Raw genomic sequence first — 15443 nt, 5'->3', positions numbered from 1 at the left:
TAAAAGGGAGGTAATGGAGGAGGGGTTAGACTAACAGGGAGGTAATGAAGGAGGGGTTAGACTAACAGGGAGGTAATGAAGGAGGGGTTAGACTAACAGGGAGGGAGGTAATGAAGGAGGGGTTAGACTAACAGGGAGGTAATGAAGGAGGGGTTAGACTAACAGGGAGGGAGGTAATGAAGGAGGGGTTAGACTAACAGGGAGGGAGGTAATGAAGGAGGGGTTAGACTAACATGGAGGTAATGAAGGAGGGGTTAGACTAACAGGGAGGGAGGTAATGAAGGAGGGTTTAGACTAACAGGGAGGTAATGAAGGAGGGGTTAGACTAACAGGGAGGGAGGTAATGAAGGAGGGTTTAGACTAACAGGGAGGGAGGTAATGAAGGAGGGGTTAGACTAACATGGAGGTAATGAAGGAGGGGTTAGACTAACAGGGAGGTAATGAAGGAGGGGTTAGACTAACAGGGAGGTAAAGAAGGAGGGGTTAGACTAACATGGAGGTAATGAAGAAGGGGTTAGACTAACAGGGAGGTAATGAAGGAGCGGTTAGACTAACAGGGAGGGAGGTAATGGAGGAGGGTTTAGACTAACAGGGGATAATGAAGGAGGGGTTAGATGAACAGGGAGGTAATGAAGGAGGGGTTAGACTAACAGGGAGGTAATGAAGGAGGGGTTAGACTAACAGGGAGGTAATGAAGGAGGGTTTAGACTGACAGGGAGGTAATGAAGGAGGGGTTAGACTAACATAGAGGTAATGAAGGAGGGTTTAGACTGACAGGGAGGTAATGAAGGAGGGGTTAGACTAACAGGGAGGGAGGTAATGAAGGAGGGGTTAGACTAACAGGGAGGTAATGAAGGAGGAGTTAGACTAACAGGGGGGTAATGAAGGAGGGGTTAGACTAACAGGGAGGTAATGAAGGAGGGGTTAGACTAACAGGGATGTAATGAAGGAGGGGTTAGACTAACAGGGAGGTAATGAAGGATGGGTTAGACTAACATGGAGGGAGGTAATGAAGGAGGGGTTAGACTAACAGGGAGGTAATGAAGGAGGGGTTAGACTAACAGGGGGATAATGAAGGAGGGGTTAGACTAACATGGAGGTAATGAAGGAGGGGTTAGACTAACAGGGGGATAATGAAGGAGGGGTTAGACTAACAGGGAGGGAGGTAATGAAGGAGGGGTTAGACTAACAGGGAGGTAATGAAGGAGGGGTTAGACTAACATGGAGGTAATGAAGGAGGGGTTAGACTAACAGGGAGGTAATGAAGGAGGGGTTAGACTGACAGGGAGGTAATGAAGTAGGGGTTAGACTAACAGGGAGGTAATGAAGGAGGGGTTAGACTAACAGGGAGGTAATGAAGTAGGGGTTAGACTAACAGGGAGGTAATGAAGGAGGGGTTGGACTAACAGGGAGGTAATGAAGGAGGGGTTAGACTAACAGGGAGGTAATGAAGGAGGGGTTAGACTAACAGGGAGGGAGGTAATGAAGGAGGGGTTAGACTAACAGGGAGGGAGGTAATGAAGGAGGGGTTAGACTAACAGGGAGGTAATGAAGGAGCGGTTAGACTAACATGGAGGTAATGAAGGAGGGGTTAGACTAACAGGGAGGTAATAGAGGAGGGATTAGACTAACAGTGAGGTAATAAAGGAGCGGTTAGACTAACAGGGAGGTAATGAAGGAGGGGTTAGACTAACAGGGAGGTAAAGAAGGAGGGGTTAGACTAACAGGGGGTAATGAAGGAGGGGTTAGACTAACATGGAGGTAATGAAGGAGGGGTTAGACTAACAGGGAGGGAGGTAATGAAGGAGGGTTTAGACTAACAGGGAGGTAATGAAGGAGGGATTAGACTAACAGGGAGGGAGGTAATGAAGGAGGGGTTAGACTAACAGGGAGGTAATGAAGGAGGGTTTAGACTAACAGGGAGGTAATGAAGGAGGGGTTAGACTAACAGGGGATAATGAAGGAGGGGTTAGACTAACAGGGAGGTAATGAAGGAGCGGTTAGACTAACAGGGGATAATGAAGGAGGGATAAGAATAACAGGGAGGGAGATAATGAAGGAGGGGTTAGACTAACAGGGAGGTAATGAAAGAGGGGTTAGACTAACATGGAGGTAATGAAGGAGCGGTTAGACTAACAGGGAGGTAATGAAGGAGGGATTAGACTAACAGGGAGGGAGGTAATGAAGGAGGGGTTAGACTAACAGGGAGGTAATGAAGGAGGGGTTAGACTAACAGGGAGGTAATGAAGGAGGGGTTAGACTAACAGGGAGGGAGGTAATGAAGGAGGGGTTAGACTAACAGGGAGGGAGGTAATGAAGGAGGGGTTAGACTAACAGGGAGGTAATGAAGGAGGGGTTAGACTAACAGGGAGGTAATGAAGGAGGAGTTAGACTAACAGGGAGGTAATGGAGGAGGGGTTAGACTAACAGGGAGGTAATGAAGGAGGGGTTAGACTAACAGGGAGGTAAAGAAGGAGGGGTTGGACTAACAGGGGGATAATGAAGGAGGGGTTAGAACAGGGAGGTAAAGAAGGAGGGGTTAGACTAACAGGGAGGTAAAGAAGGAGGGGTTAGACTAACAGGGAGGTAATGAAGGAGGGGTTAGACTAACAGGGAGGTAATGAAGGAGGGGTTAGACTAACAGGGAGGTAATGAAGGAGCGGTTAGACTAACATGGAGGTAATGAAGGAGGGGTTAGACTAACAGGGAGGTAATGAAGGAGGGGTTAGACTAACATGGAGGTAATGAAGGAGGGGTTAGACTAACAGGGAGGTAATGGAGGAGGGGTTAGACTAACAGGGAGGTAATGGAGGAGGGGTTAGACTAACAGGGAGGTAATGAAGGAGGGGTTAGACTAACAGGGAGGTAAAGAAGGAGGGGTTAGACTAACAGGGAGGTAATGAAGGAGGGGTTAGACTAACAGGGAGGTAATGAAGGAGGGGTTAGACTAACAGGGAGGTAATGAAGGAGCGGTTAGACTAACAGGGAGGTAATGAAGGAGGGGTTAGACTAACAGGGAGGTAATGAAGGAGGGGTTAGACTAACAGGGAGGTAATGGAGGAGGGGTTAGACTAACAGGGAGGTAAAGAAGGAGGGGTTAGACTAACAGGGAGGTAATGAAGGAGGGGTTAGACTAACAGGGAGGTAATGAAGGAGGGGTTAGACTAACAGGGAGGTAATGAAGGAGCGGTTAGACTAACAGGGAGGTAATGAAGGAGGGGTTAGACTAACAGGGAGGTAATGAAGGAGGGGTTAGACTAACAGGGAGGTAATGGAGGAGGGGTTAGACTAACAGGGAGGTAAAGAAGGAGGGGTTAGACCAGGGGTGGGCAAACTTTTTGACTCGCGGGCCACAATGGGTTCTAAAATTTGACAGAGGGGCCGGGCCAGGAGCATTTGGAGGGAGTGTTTGGGCCGGATATACTAAAGCATTAAATGTAGTGTGTGCAAACCTCATAGCACAGTAAGAACACTACAACCCAATTTATTAACTGTCTTTCAAATGTGAAAAATAGCCCTTATCAGTTAATACATTTGTCTCAAGGAATATGCAAGATATGGCATTTACATACTATTTCGCAGATACCGGGATGAGGAAATGTAACTAGATTAAAATAACATACGCACTGTGATTTATCAAGATTGCGTCTGTTTTTAATAAGTTTCAATCGAAGGTGCAAAGTTAAAGAAATCAACATTTATTGAAAAATGGAATCACTTTCAACATTCAAAACATATTATTACACAACGAAATACTCAAGCTCAATAATATCTACTTGTGTTAAACTCCGCAAAATCATGGATGGATTGTCCTGACCGCGCGCTCTACAAACTCGCCACGGACGCCCTCGCCTTCACGCGCAAACAGTACACGTGTATCGTTGCCAAGCACACAGACATAGGCTGTATTAAATATCCTACCTGCAGCTGAAAATTTAAATAAAAATTTAAATCTTCGTCAATCAGTTCCACGCAGCGAGTCACTGTCCTGCGTGCTAAACTGATTTTTTCAAACTTGGCTTTGCTCTCCGGACACAAGAGACCTGCTGTCTCTACCATGCACTCTTTCAAAAACTCGCCTTCGGAGAAAGGCTTGCTGGCCTTTGCTAATTTGAATGCCAGCAAATAACTTGCCTTGGTACTTGACTCTTGAATTGCAGTTTGTCGGTGAAAAAAGTCTGTTGACTCTGTAAATTAGCTGCCAACCTCTGAGCAGTAGCCGCCCGTTCTTGTGTTGACTGCTTGCTAGCATAGTTTGCATGCTTCGTGGCAAAGTGACGGCTGATATTGTACTCTTTTAAAAACCGCAACAGCTTCTTGGCATATCAGACATACAGCCGTTGATCGGACTTCAGTGAAGAAGTATTTTGTTGTCCACTCCTTATTAAACACTCGGCATTCGCTGTCCACTTTCCTTCTCTTTGGTCCGCTCATTTTCACAGAAGGGCTTAATGGTGACGTGAAACGAAGTGAAAATTAAAGTGAAATAAAGAGAAATACGCGCCACTCCAACAACGGTCAATGTGTTTTGAGTGCGCCATCTATTGGGGAAACGTGGGCATTGCAGGGAAAGGGGAAAAAAAGGAGGTTTTTACTATAATTTGGACAAGTTCGGCGGGCCGGATTAAAAAGCCTAACGGGCCGTATGTGGCCCGCGGAACGTAGTTTGCCCATGTCTGGGTTAGACTAACAGGGAGGTAATGAAGGAGGGGTTAGACTAACAGGGAGGTAATGAAGGAGGGGTTAGACTAACAGGGAGGTAATGAAGGAGGGGTTAGACTAACAGGGAGGTAATGAAGGAAGGGTTAGACTAACAGGGAGGTAATGAAGGAGGGGTTAGACTAACAGGGAGGTAATGAAGGAGGGCTTAGACTAAAAGGGAGGTAATGGAGGAGGGGTTACACTAACAGGGAGGTAATGAAGGAGGGGTTAGACTAACAGGGAGGTAATGAAGGAGGGGTTAGACTAACAGGGAGGTAATGAAGGAGGGGTTAGACTAACAGGGAGGGAGGTAATGAAGGAGGGGTTAGACTAACAGGGAGGTAATGAAGGAGGGGTTAGACTAACAGGGAGGGAGGTAATGAAGGAGGGGTTAGACTAACAGGGAGGGAGGTAATGAAGGAGGGGTTAGACTAACATGGAGGTAATGAAGGAGGGATTAGACTAACAGGGAGGGAGGTAATGAAGGAGGGTTTAGACTAACAGGGAGGTAATGAAGGAGGGGTTAGACTAACAGGGAGGGAGGTAATGAAGGAGGGTTTAGACTAACAGGGAGGGAGGTAATGAAGGAGGGGTTAGACTAACATGGAGGTAATGAAGGAGGGGTTAGACTAACAGGGAGGTAATGAAGGAGGGGTTAGACTAACAGGGAGGTAAAGAAGGAGGGGTTAGACTAACATGGAGGTAATGAAGAAGGGGTTAGACTAACAGGGAGGTAATGAAGGAGCGGTTAGACTAACAGGGAGGGAGGTAATGGAGGAGGGTTTAGACTAACAGGGGATAATGAAGGAGGGGTTAGATGAACAGGGAGGTAATGAAGGAGGGGTTAGACTAACAGGGAGGTAATGAAGGAGGGGTTAGACTAACAGGGAGGTAATGAAGGAGGGTTTAGACTGACAGGGAGGTAATGAAGGAGGGGTTAGACTAACATGGAGGTAATGAAGGAGGGTTTAGACTGACAGGGAGGTAATGAAGGAGGGGTTAGACTAACAGGGAGGGAGGTAATGAAGGAGGGGTTAGACTAACAGGGAGGTAATGAAGGAGGAGTTAGACTAACAGGGGGGTAATGAAGGAGGGGTTAGACTAACAGGGAGGTAATGAAGGAGGGGTTAGACTAACAGGGATGTAATGAAGGAGGGGTTAGACTAACAGGGAGGTAATGAAGGAGGTGTTAGACTAACAGGGAGGTAATGAAGGAGGGGTTAGACTAACAGGGGGATAATGAAGGAGGGGTTAGACTAACATGGAGGTAATGAAGGAGGGGTTAGACTAACAGGGGGATAATGAAGGAGGGGTTAGACTAACAGGGAGGGAGGTAATGAAGGAGGGGTTAGACTAACAGGGAGGTAATGAAGGAGGGGTTAGACCAACATGGAGGTAATGAAGGAGGGGTTAGACTAACAGGGAGGTAATGAAGGAGGGGTTAGACTGACAGGGAGGTAATGAAGTAGGGGTTAGACTAACAGGGAGGTAATGAAGGAGGGGTTAGACTAACAGGGAGGTAATGAAGTAGGGGTTAGACTAACAGGGAGGTAATGAAGGAGGGGTTAGACTAACAGGGAGGTAATGAAGGAGGGGTTAGACTAACAGGGAGGTAATGAAGGAGGGGTTAGACTAACAGGGAGGGAGGTAATGAAGGAGGGGTTAGACTAACAGGGAGGGAGGTAATGAAGGAGGGGTTAGACTAACAGGGAGGTAATAGAGGAGGGATTAGACTAACAGTGAGGTAATGAAGGAGCGGTTAGACTAACAGGGAGGTAATGAAGGAGGGGTTAGACTAACAGGGAGGTAAAGAAGGAGGGGTTAGACTAACAGGGGGATAATGAAGGAGGGGTTAGACTAACATGGAGGTAATGAAGGAGGGGTTAGACTAACAGGGAGGGAGGTAATGAAGGAGGGTTTAGACTAACAGGGAGGTAATGAAGGAGGGATTAGACTAACAGGGAGGGAGGTAATGAAGGAGGGGTTAGACTAACAGGGAGGTAATGAAGGAGGGTTTAGACTAACAGGGAGGTAATGAAGGAGGGGTTAGACTAACAGGGAGGGAGGTAATGAAGGAGGGGTTAGACTAACACGGGATAATGAAGGAGGGGTTAGACTAACAGGGAGGTAATGAAGGAGCGGTTAGACTAACAGGGGATAATGAAGGAGGGGTTAGACTAACAGGGAGGTAATGAAGGAGCGGTTAGACTAACAGGGAGGTAATGAAGGAGGGATAAGAATAACAGGGAGGGAGATAATGAAGGAGGGGTTAGACTAACAGGGAGGTAATGAAAGAGGGGTTAGACTAACATGGAGGTAATGAAGGAGCGGTTAGACTAACAGGGAGGTAATGAAGGAGGGATTAGACTAACAGGGAGGGAGGTAATGAAGGAGGGGTTAGACTAACAGGGAGGTAATGAAGGAGGGGTTAGACTAACAGGGAGGTAATGAAGGAGGGGTTAGACTAACAGGGAGGGAGGTAATGAAGGAGGGGTTAGACTAACAGGGAGGGAGGTAATGAAGGAGGGGTTAGACTAACAGGGAGGTAATGAAGGAGGGGTTAGACTAACAGGGAGGTAATGAAGGAGGAGGTAGACTAACAGGGAGGTAAGTGAGGAGGGGTTAGACTAACAGGGAGGTAATGAAGGAGGGGTTAGACTAACAGGGAGGTAAAGAAGGAGGGGTTGGACTAACAGGGGGATAATGAAGGAGGGGTTAGAACAGGGAGGTAAAGAAGGAGGGGTTAGACTAACAGGGAGGTAAAGAAGGAGGGGTTAGACTAACAGGGAGGTAATGAAGGAGGGGTTAGACTAACAGGGAGGTAATGAAGGAGGGGTTAGACTAACAGGGAGGTAATGAAGGAGCGGTTAGACTAACATGGAGGTAATGAAGGAGGGGTTAGACTAACAGGGAGGTAATGGAGGAGGGGTTAGACTAACAGGGAGGTAATGGAGGAGGGGTTAGACTAACAGGGAGGTAATGAAGGAGGGGTTAGACTAACAGGGAGGTAAAGAAGGAGGGGTTAGACTAACAGGGAGGTAAAGAAGGAGGGGTTAGACTAACAGGGAGGTAATGAAGGAGGGGTTAGACTAACAGGGAGGTAATGAAGGAGGGGTTAGACTAACAGGGAGGTAATGAAGGAGCGGTTAGACTAACATGGAGGTAATGAAGGAGGGGTTAGACTAACAGGGAGGTAATGGAGGAGGGGTTAGACTAACAGGGAGGTAATGGAGGAGGGGTTAGACTAACAGGGAGGTAATGAAGGAGGGGTTAGACTAACAGGGAGGTAAAGAAGGAGGGGTTAGACTAACAGGGAGGTAATGAAGGAGGGGTTAGACTAACAGGGAGGTAATGAAGGAGGGGTTAGACTAACAGGGAGGTAATGAAGGAGCGGTTAGACTAACAGGGAGGTAATGAAGGAGGGGTTAGACTAACAGGGAGGTAATGAAGGAGGGGTTAGACTAACAGGGAGGTAATGGAGGAGGGGTTAGACTAACAGGGAGGTAAAGAAGGAGGGGTTAGACCAGGGGTGGGCAAACTTTTTGACTCGCGGGCCACAATGGGTTCTAAAATTTGACAGAGGGGCCGGGCCAGGAGCATTTGGAGGGAGTGTTTGGGCCGGATATACTAAAGCATTAAATGTAGTGTGTGCAAACCTCATAGCACAGTAAGAACACTACAACCCAATTTATTAACTGTCTTTCAAATGTGAAAAATAGCCCTTATCAGTTAATACATTTGTCTCAAGGAATATGCAAGATATGGCATTTACATACTATTTCGCAGATACCGGGATGAGGAAATGTAACTAGATTAAAATAACATACGCACTGTGATTTATCAAGATTGCGTCTGTTTTTAATAAGTTTCAATCGAAGGTGCAAAGTTAAAGAAATCAACATTTATTGAAAAATGGAATCACTTTCAACATTCAAAACATATTATTACACAACGAAATACTCAAGCTCAATAATATCTACTTGTGTTAAACTCCGCAAAATCATGGATGGATTGTCCTGACCGCGCGCTCTACAAACTCGCCACGGACGCCCTCGCCTTCACGCGCAAACAGTACACGTGTATCGTTGCCAAGCACACAGACATAGGCTGTATTAAATATCCTACCTGCAGCTGAAAATTTAAATAAAAATTTAAATCTTCGTCAATCAGTTCCACGCAGCGAGTCACTGTCCTGCGTGCTAAACTGATTTTTTCAAACTTGGCTTTGCTCTCCGGACACAAGAGACCTGCTGTCTCTACCATGCACTCTTTCAAAAACTCGCCTTCGGAGAAAGGCTTGCTGGCCTTTGCTAATTTGAATGCCAGCAAATAACTTGCCTTGGTACTTGACTCTTGAATTGCAGTTTGTCGGTGAAAAAAGTCTGTTGACTCTGTAAATTAGCTGCCAACCTCTGAGCAGTAGCCGCCCGTTCTTGTGTTGACTGCTTGCTAGCATAGTTTGCATGCTTCGTGGCAAAGTGACGGCTGATATTGTACTCTTTTAAAAACCGCAACAGCTTCTTGGCATATCAGACATACAGCCGTTGATCGGACTTCAGTGAAGAAGTATTTTGTTGTCCACTCCTTATTAAACACTCGGCATTCGCTGTCCACTTTCCTTCTCTTTGGTCCGCTCATTTTCACAGAAGGGCTTAATGGTGACGTGAAACGAAGTGAAAATTAAAGTGAAATAAAGAGAAATACGCGCCACTCCAACAACGGTCAATGTGTTTTGAGTGCGCCATCTATTGGGGAAACGTGGGCATTGCAGGGAAAGGGGAAAAAAAGGAGGTTTTTACTATAATTTGGACAAGTTCGGCGGGCCGGATTAAAAAGCCTAACGGGCCGTATGTGGCCCGCGGGCCGTAGTTTGCCCATGTCTGGGTTAGACTAACAGGGAGGTAATGAAGGAGGGGTTAGACTAACAGGGAGGTAATGAAGGAGGGGTTAGACTAACAGGGAGGTAATGAAGGAGGGGTTAGACTAACAGGGAGGTAATGAAGGAGGGGTTAGACTAACAGGGAGGTAATGAAGGAGGGGTTAGACTAACAGGGAGGTAATGAAGGAGGGCTTAGACTAAAAGGGAGGTAATGGAGGAGGGGTTAGACTAACAGGGAGGTAATGAAGGAGGGGTTAGACTAACAGGGAGGTAATGAAGGAGGGGTTAGACTAACAGGGAGGTAATGAAGGAGGGGTTAGACTAACAGGGAGGGAGGTAATGAAGGAGGGGTTAGACTAACAGGGAGGTAATGAAGGAGGGGTTAGACTAACAGGGAGGGAGGTAATGAAGGAGGGGTTAGACTAACAGGGAGGGAGGTAATGAAGGAGGGGTTAGACTAACATGGAGGTAATGAAGGAGGGATTAGACTAACAGGGATGGAGGTAATGAAGGAGGGTTTAGACTAACAGGGAGGTAATGAAGGAGGGGTTAGACTAACAGGGAGGGAGGTAATGAAGGAGGGTTTAGACTAACAGGGAGGGAGGTAATGAAGGAGGGGTTAGACTAACATGGAGGTAATGAAGGAGGGGTTAGACTAACAGGGAGGTAATGAAGGAGGGGTTAGACTAACAGGAAGGTAAAGAAGGAGGGGTTAGACTAACATGGAGGTAATGAAGAAGGGGTTAGACTAACAGGGAGGTAATGAAGGAGGGGTTAGACTAACAGGGAGGTAATGAAGGAGCGGTTAGACTAACAGGGGATAATGAAGGAGGGGTTAGACTAACAGGGAGGTAATGAAGGAGCGGTTAGACTAACAGGGAGGTAATGAAGGAGGGATAAGAATAACAGGGAGGGAGATAATGAAGGAGGGGTTAGACTAACAGGGAGGTAATGAAGGAGCGGTTAGACTAACAGGGAGGTAATGAAGGAGGGATAAGAATAACAGGGAGGGAGATAATGAAGGAGGGGTTAGACTAACAGGGAGGTAATGAAAGAGGGGTTAGACTAACATGGAGGTAATGAAGGAGCGGTTAGACTAACAGGGAGGTAATGAAGGAGGGATTAGACTAACAGGGAGGGAGGTAATGAAGGAGGGGTTAGACTAACAGGGAGGTAATGAAGGAGGGGTTAGACTAACAGGGAGGTAATGAAGGAGGGGTTAGACTAACAGGGAGGGAGGTAATGAAGGAGGGGTTAGACTAACAGGGAGGTAATGAAGGAGGGGTTAGACTAACAGGGAGGGAGGTAATGAAGGAGGGGTTAGACTAACAGGGAGGGAGGTAATGAAGGAGGGGTTAGACTAACAGGGAGGTAATGAAGGAGGGGTTAGACTAACAGGGAGGTAATGAAGGAGGAGTTAGACTAACAGGGAGGTAATGGAGGAGGGGTTAGACTAACAGGGGGGTAATGAAGGAGCAGGTAGACTAACAGGGAGGTAATGAAGGAGGGGTTAGACTAACAGGGAGGTAAAGAAGGAGGGGTTGGACTAACAGGGGGATAATGAAGGAGGGGTTAGACTAACAGGGAGGTAATGAAGGAGGGGTTAGACTAACAGGGAGGTAATGAAGGAGGGGTTAGACTAACAGGGAGGTAATGAAGGAGGGGTTAGACTAACAGGGAGGTAATGAAGGAGGGGTTAGACTAACAGGGAGGTAATGGAGGAGGGGTTAGACTAACAGGGAGGTAATGAAGGAGGGGTTAGACTAACAGGGAGGTAATGAAGGAGGGGTTAGACTAACAGGGAGGTAAAGAAGGAGGGGTTAGACTAACAGGGAGGTAATGAAGGAGGGGTTAGACTAACAGGGAGGTAATGAAGGAGGGGTTAGACTAACAGGGAGGGGGTAATGAAGGAGGGGTTAGACTAACAGGGAGGTAATGAAGGAGGGGTTAGACTAACAGGGAGGTAATGAAGGAGGGGTTAGACTAACAGGGAGGTAATGGAGGAGGGGTTAGACTAACAGGGAGGTAAAGAAGGAGGGGTTAGACCAGGGGTGGGCAAACTTTTTGACTCGCGGGCCACAATGGGTTCTAAAATTTGACAGAGGGGCCGGGCCAGGAGCATTTGGAGGGAGTGTTTGGGCCGGATATACTAAAGCATTAAATGTAGTGTGTGCAAACCTCATAGCACAGTAAGAACACTACAACCCAATTTATTAACTGTCTTTCAAATGTGAAAAATAGCCCTTATCAGTTAATACATTTGTCTCAAGGAATATGCAAGATATGGCATTTACATACTATTTCGCAGATACCGGGATGAGGAAATGTAACTAGATTAAAATAACATACGCACTGTGATTTATCAAGATTGCGTCTGTTTTTAATAAGTTTCAATCGAAGGTGCAAAGTTAAAGAAATCAACATTTATTGAAAAATGGAATCACTTTCAACATTCAAAACATATTATTACACAACGAAATACTCAAGCTCAATAATATCTACTTGTGTTAAACTCCGCAAAATCATGGATGGATTGTCCTGACCGCGCGCTCTACAAACTCGCCACGGACGCCCTCGCCTTCACGCGCAAACAGTACACGTGTATCGTTGCCAAGCACACAGACATAGGCTGTATTAAATATCCTACCTGCAGCTGAAAATTTAAATAAAAATTTAAATCTTCGTCAATCAGTTCCACGCAGCGAGTCACTGTCCTGCGTGCTAAACTGATTTTTTCAAACTTGGCTTTGCTCTCCGGACACAAGAGACCTGCTGTCTCTACCATGCACTCTTTCAAAAACTCGCCTTCGGAGAAAGGCTTGCTGGCCTTTGCTAATTTGAATGCCAGCAAATAACTTGCCTTGGTACTTGACTCTTGAATTGCAGTTTGTCGGTGAAAAAAGTCTGTTGACTCTGTAAATTAGCTGCCAACCTCTGAGCAGTAGCCGCCCGTTCTTGTGTTGACTGCTTGCTAGCATAGTTTGCATGCTTCGTGGCAAAGTGACGGCTGATATTGTACTCTTTTAAAAACCGCAACAGCTTCTTGGCATATCAGACATACAGCCGTTGATCGGACTTCAGTGAAGAAGTATTTTGTTGTCCACTCCTTATTAAACACTCGGCATTCGCTGTCCACTTTCCTTCTCTTTGGTCCGCTCATTTTCACAGAAGGGCTTAATGGTGACGTGAAACGAAGTGAAAATTAAAGTGAAATAAAGAGAAATACGCGCCACTCCAACAACGGTCAATGTGTTTTGAGTGCGCCATCTATTGGGGAAACGTGGGCATTGCAGGGAAAGGGGAAAAAAAGGAGGTTTTTACTATAATTTGGACAAGTTCGGCGGGCCGGATTAAAAAGCCTAACGGGCCGTATGTGGCCCGCGGGCCGTAGTTTGCCCATGTCTGGGTTAGACTAACAGGGAGGTAATGAAGGAGGGGTTAGACTAACAGGGAGGTAATGAAGGAGGGGTTAGACTAACAGGGAGGTAATGAAGGAGGGGTTAGACTAACAGGGAGGTAATGAAGGAGGGGTTAGACTAACAGGGAGGTAATGAAGGAGGGGTTAGACTAACAGGGAGGTAATGAAGGAGGGCTTAGACTAAAAGGGAGGTAATGGAGGAGGGGTTAGACTAACAGGGAGGTAATGAAGGAGGGGTTAGACTAACAGGGAGGTAATGAAGGAGGGGTTAGACTAACAGGGAGGTAATGAAGGAGGGGTTAGACTAACAGGGAGGGAGGTAATGAAGGAGGGGTTAGACTAACAGGGAGGTAATGAAGGAGGGGTTAGACTAACAGGGAGGGAGGTAATGAAGGAGGGGTTAGACTAACAGGGAGGGAGGTAATGAAGGAGGGGTTAGACTAACATGGAGGTAATGAAGGAGGGATTAGACTAACAGGGATGGAGGTAATGAAGGAGGGTTTAGACTAACAGGGAGGTAATGAAGGAGGGGTTAGACTAACAGGGAGGGAGGTAATGAAGGAGGGTTTAGACTAACAGGGAGGGAGGTAATGAAGGAGGGGTTAGACTAACATGGAGGTAATGAAGGAGGGGTTAGACTAACAGGGAGGTAATGAAGGAGGGGTTAGACTAACAGGGAGGTAATGAAGGAGGGGTTAGACTAACAGGGAGGTAATGAAGGAGGGCTTAGACTAATGGGGAGGTAATGGAGGAGGGGTTAGACTAACAGGGAGGGAGGTAATGAAGGAGGGGTTAGACTAACAGGGAGGGAGGTAATGAAGGAGGGGTTAGACTAGCAGGGAGGTAATGAAGGAGGGTTTAGACTAACAGGGAGGTAATGAAGGAGGGGTTAGACTAACAGGGAGGTAATGAAGGAGGGGTTAGACTAACAGGGAGGTAATGGAGGAGGGGTTAGACTAACAGGGAGGTAATGAAGGAGGGGTTAGACTAACAGGGAGGTAATGAAGGAGGGGTTAGACTAACAGGGAGGTAATGAAGGAGGGCTTAGACTAACAGGGAGGTAATGAAGGAGGGGTTAGACTAACAGGGAGGTAATGAAGGAGGGGTTAGACTAACAGGGAGGTGATGAAGGAGGGGTTAGACTAACAGGGAGGGAGGTAATGAAGGAGGGGTTAGACTAACAGGGAGGTAATGAAGGAGGGGTTAGACTAACAGGGAGGTAATGAAGGAGGGGTTAGACTGACAGGGAGGTAATGAAGTAGGGGTTAGACTAACAGGGAGGTAATGAAGGAGGGGTTAGACTGACAGGGAGGTAATGAAGTAGGGGTTAGACTAACAGGGAGGTAATGAAGTAGGGGTTAGACTAACATGGAGGTAATGAAGGACGGGTTAAACTAACAGGGAGGTAATGAAGGAGGGGTTAGACTAACAGGGAGGTAATGGAGGAGGGGTTAGACTAACAGGGAGGGAGGTAATGAAGGAGGGGTTAGACTAACAGGGAGGTAATGAAGGAGGGGTTAGACTAACAGGGAGGTAATGAAGGAGGGGTTAGACTAACAGGGAGGTAATGAAGGAGGGGTTAGACTAACAGGGAGGTAATGAAGGAGCGGTTAGACTAACAGGGAGGTAATGAAGGAGGGGTTAGACTAACATGGAGGTAATGAAGGAGGGGTTAGACTAACAGGGAGGTAATGAAGGAGGGGTTAGACTAACAGGGAGGTAATGAAGGAGGGGTTAGACTAACAGGGAGGTAATGAAGGAGGGGTTAGACTAACATATTTCCCTCAGATCACACAGATCCACAAAGAATTTGAAAACAAATCCAATTTTGATAAACTCCCATATTTACTGGGTGAAATTCCACAGTGTTCCATCACAGCAGCAAGATTTGTGACCTGTTGCCACAAGAAAAGGGCAACCAGTGAAAAACAAACACCATTGTAAATACAACCCATATTTATGCTTACTTATTTTAACTTGTGTGCTTTAACCATTTGTACATTGTTACAACACTGTATATATTTAATATGACACTCGTAATGTCTTTATTGTTTTGAAACTTCTGTATGTGTAATGTTTACTGTTAATTAGTTTTGTTTGTTTCACTTTTGTGTATTGTCTACCTCATTTGCTTTGGCAATGTTAACACATGTTTCCCATGCCAATAAAGCTCATTGAATTGAATTGAGAGAGAGAGAGAGAGAGAGAGAGAGAGAGAGAGAGAGAGAGAGAGAGAGAGAGAGAGAGAGAGAGTGAGGCAGAGAGAGGAGAGAGAGAGGAGAGAGCGAGAGAGAGAGGAGAGGAGAGAGAGATGACAAACAGAGAGAGGAGAGATGAGAGAGGAGAGAGAGAGAGAGAGAGAGAGAGAGAGAGAGAGAGAGAGAGAGAGAGAGAGAGAGAGAGAGAGAGAGATCTTAGCTGTTGACTACAGGCTTGCAGTAGTCC

This window comes from Salvelinus fontinalis, chromosome 26 (assembly GCF_029448725.1).
Source record: "Salvelinus fontinalis isolate EN_2023a chromosome 26, ASM2944872v1, whole genome shotgun sequence".
NCBI lineage: Eukaryota > Metazoa > Chordata > Actinopteri > Salmoniformes > Salmonidae > Salvelinus > Salvelinus fontinalis.
Note: the sequence above shows the minus strand (reverse complement) of the source record.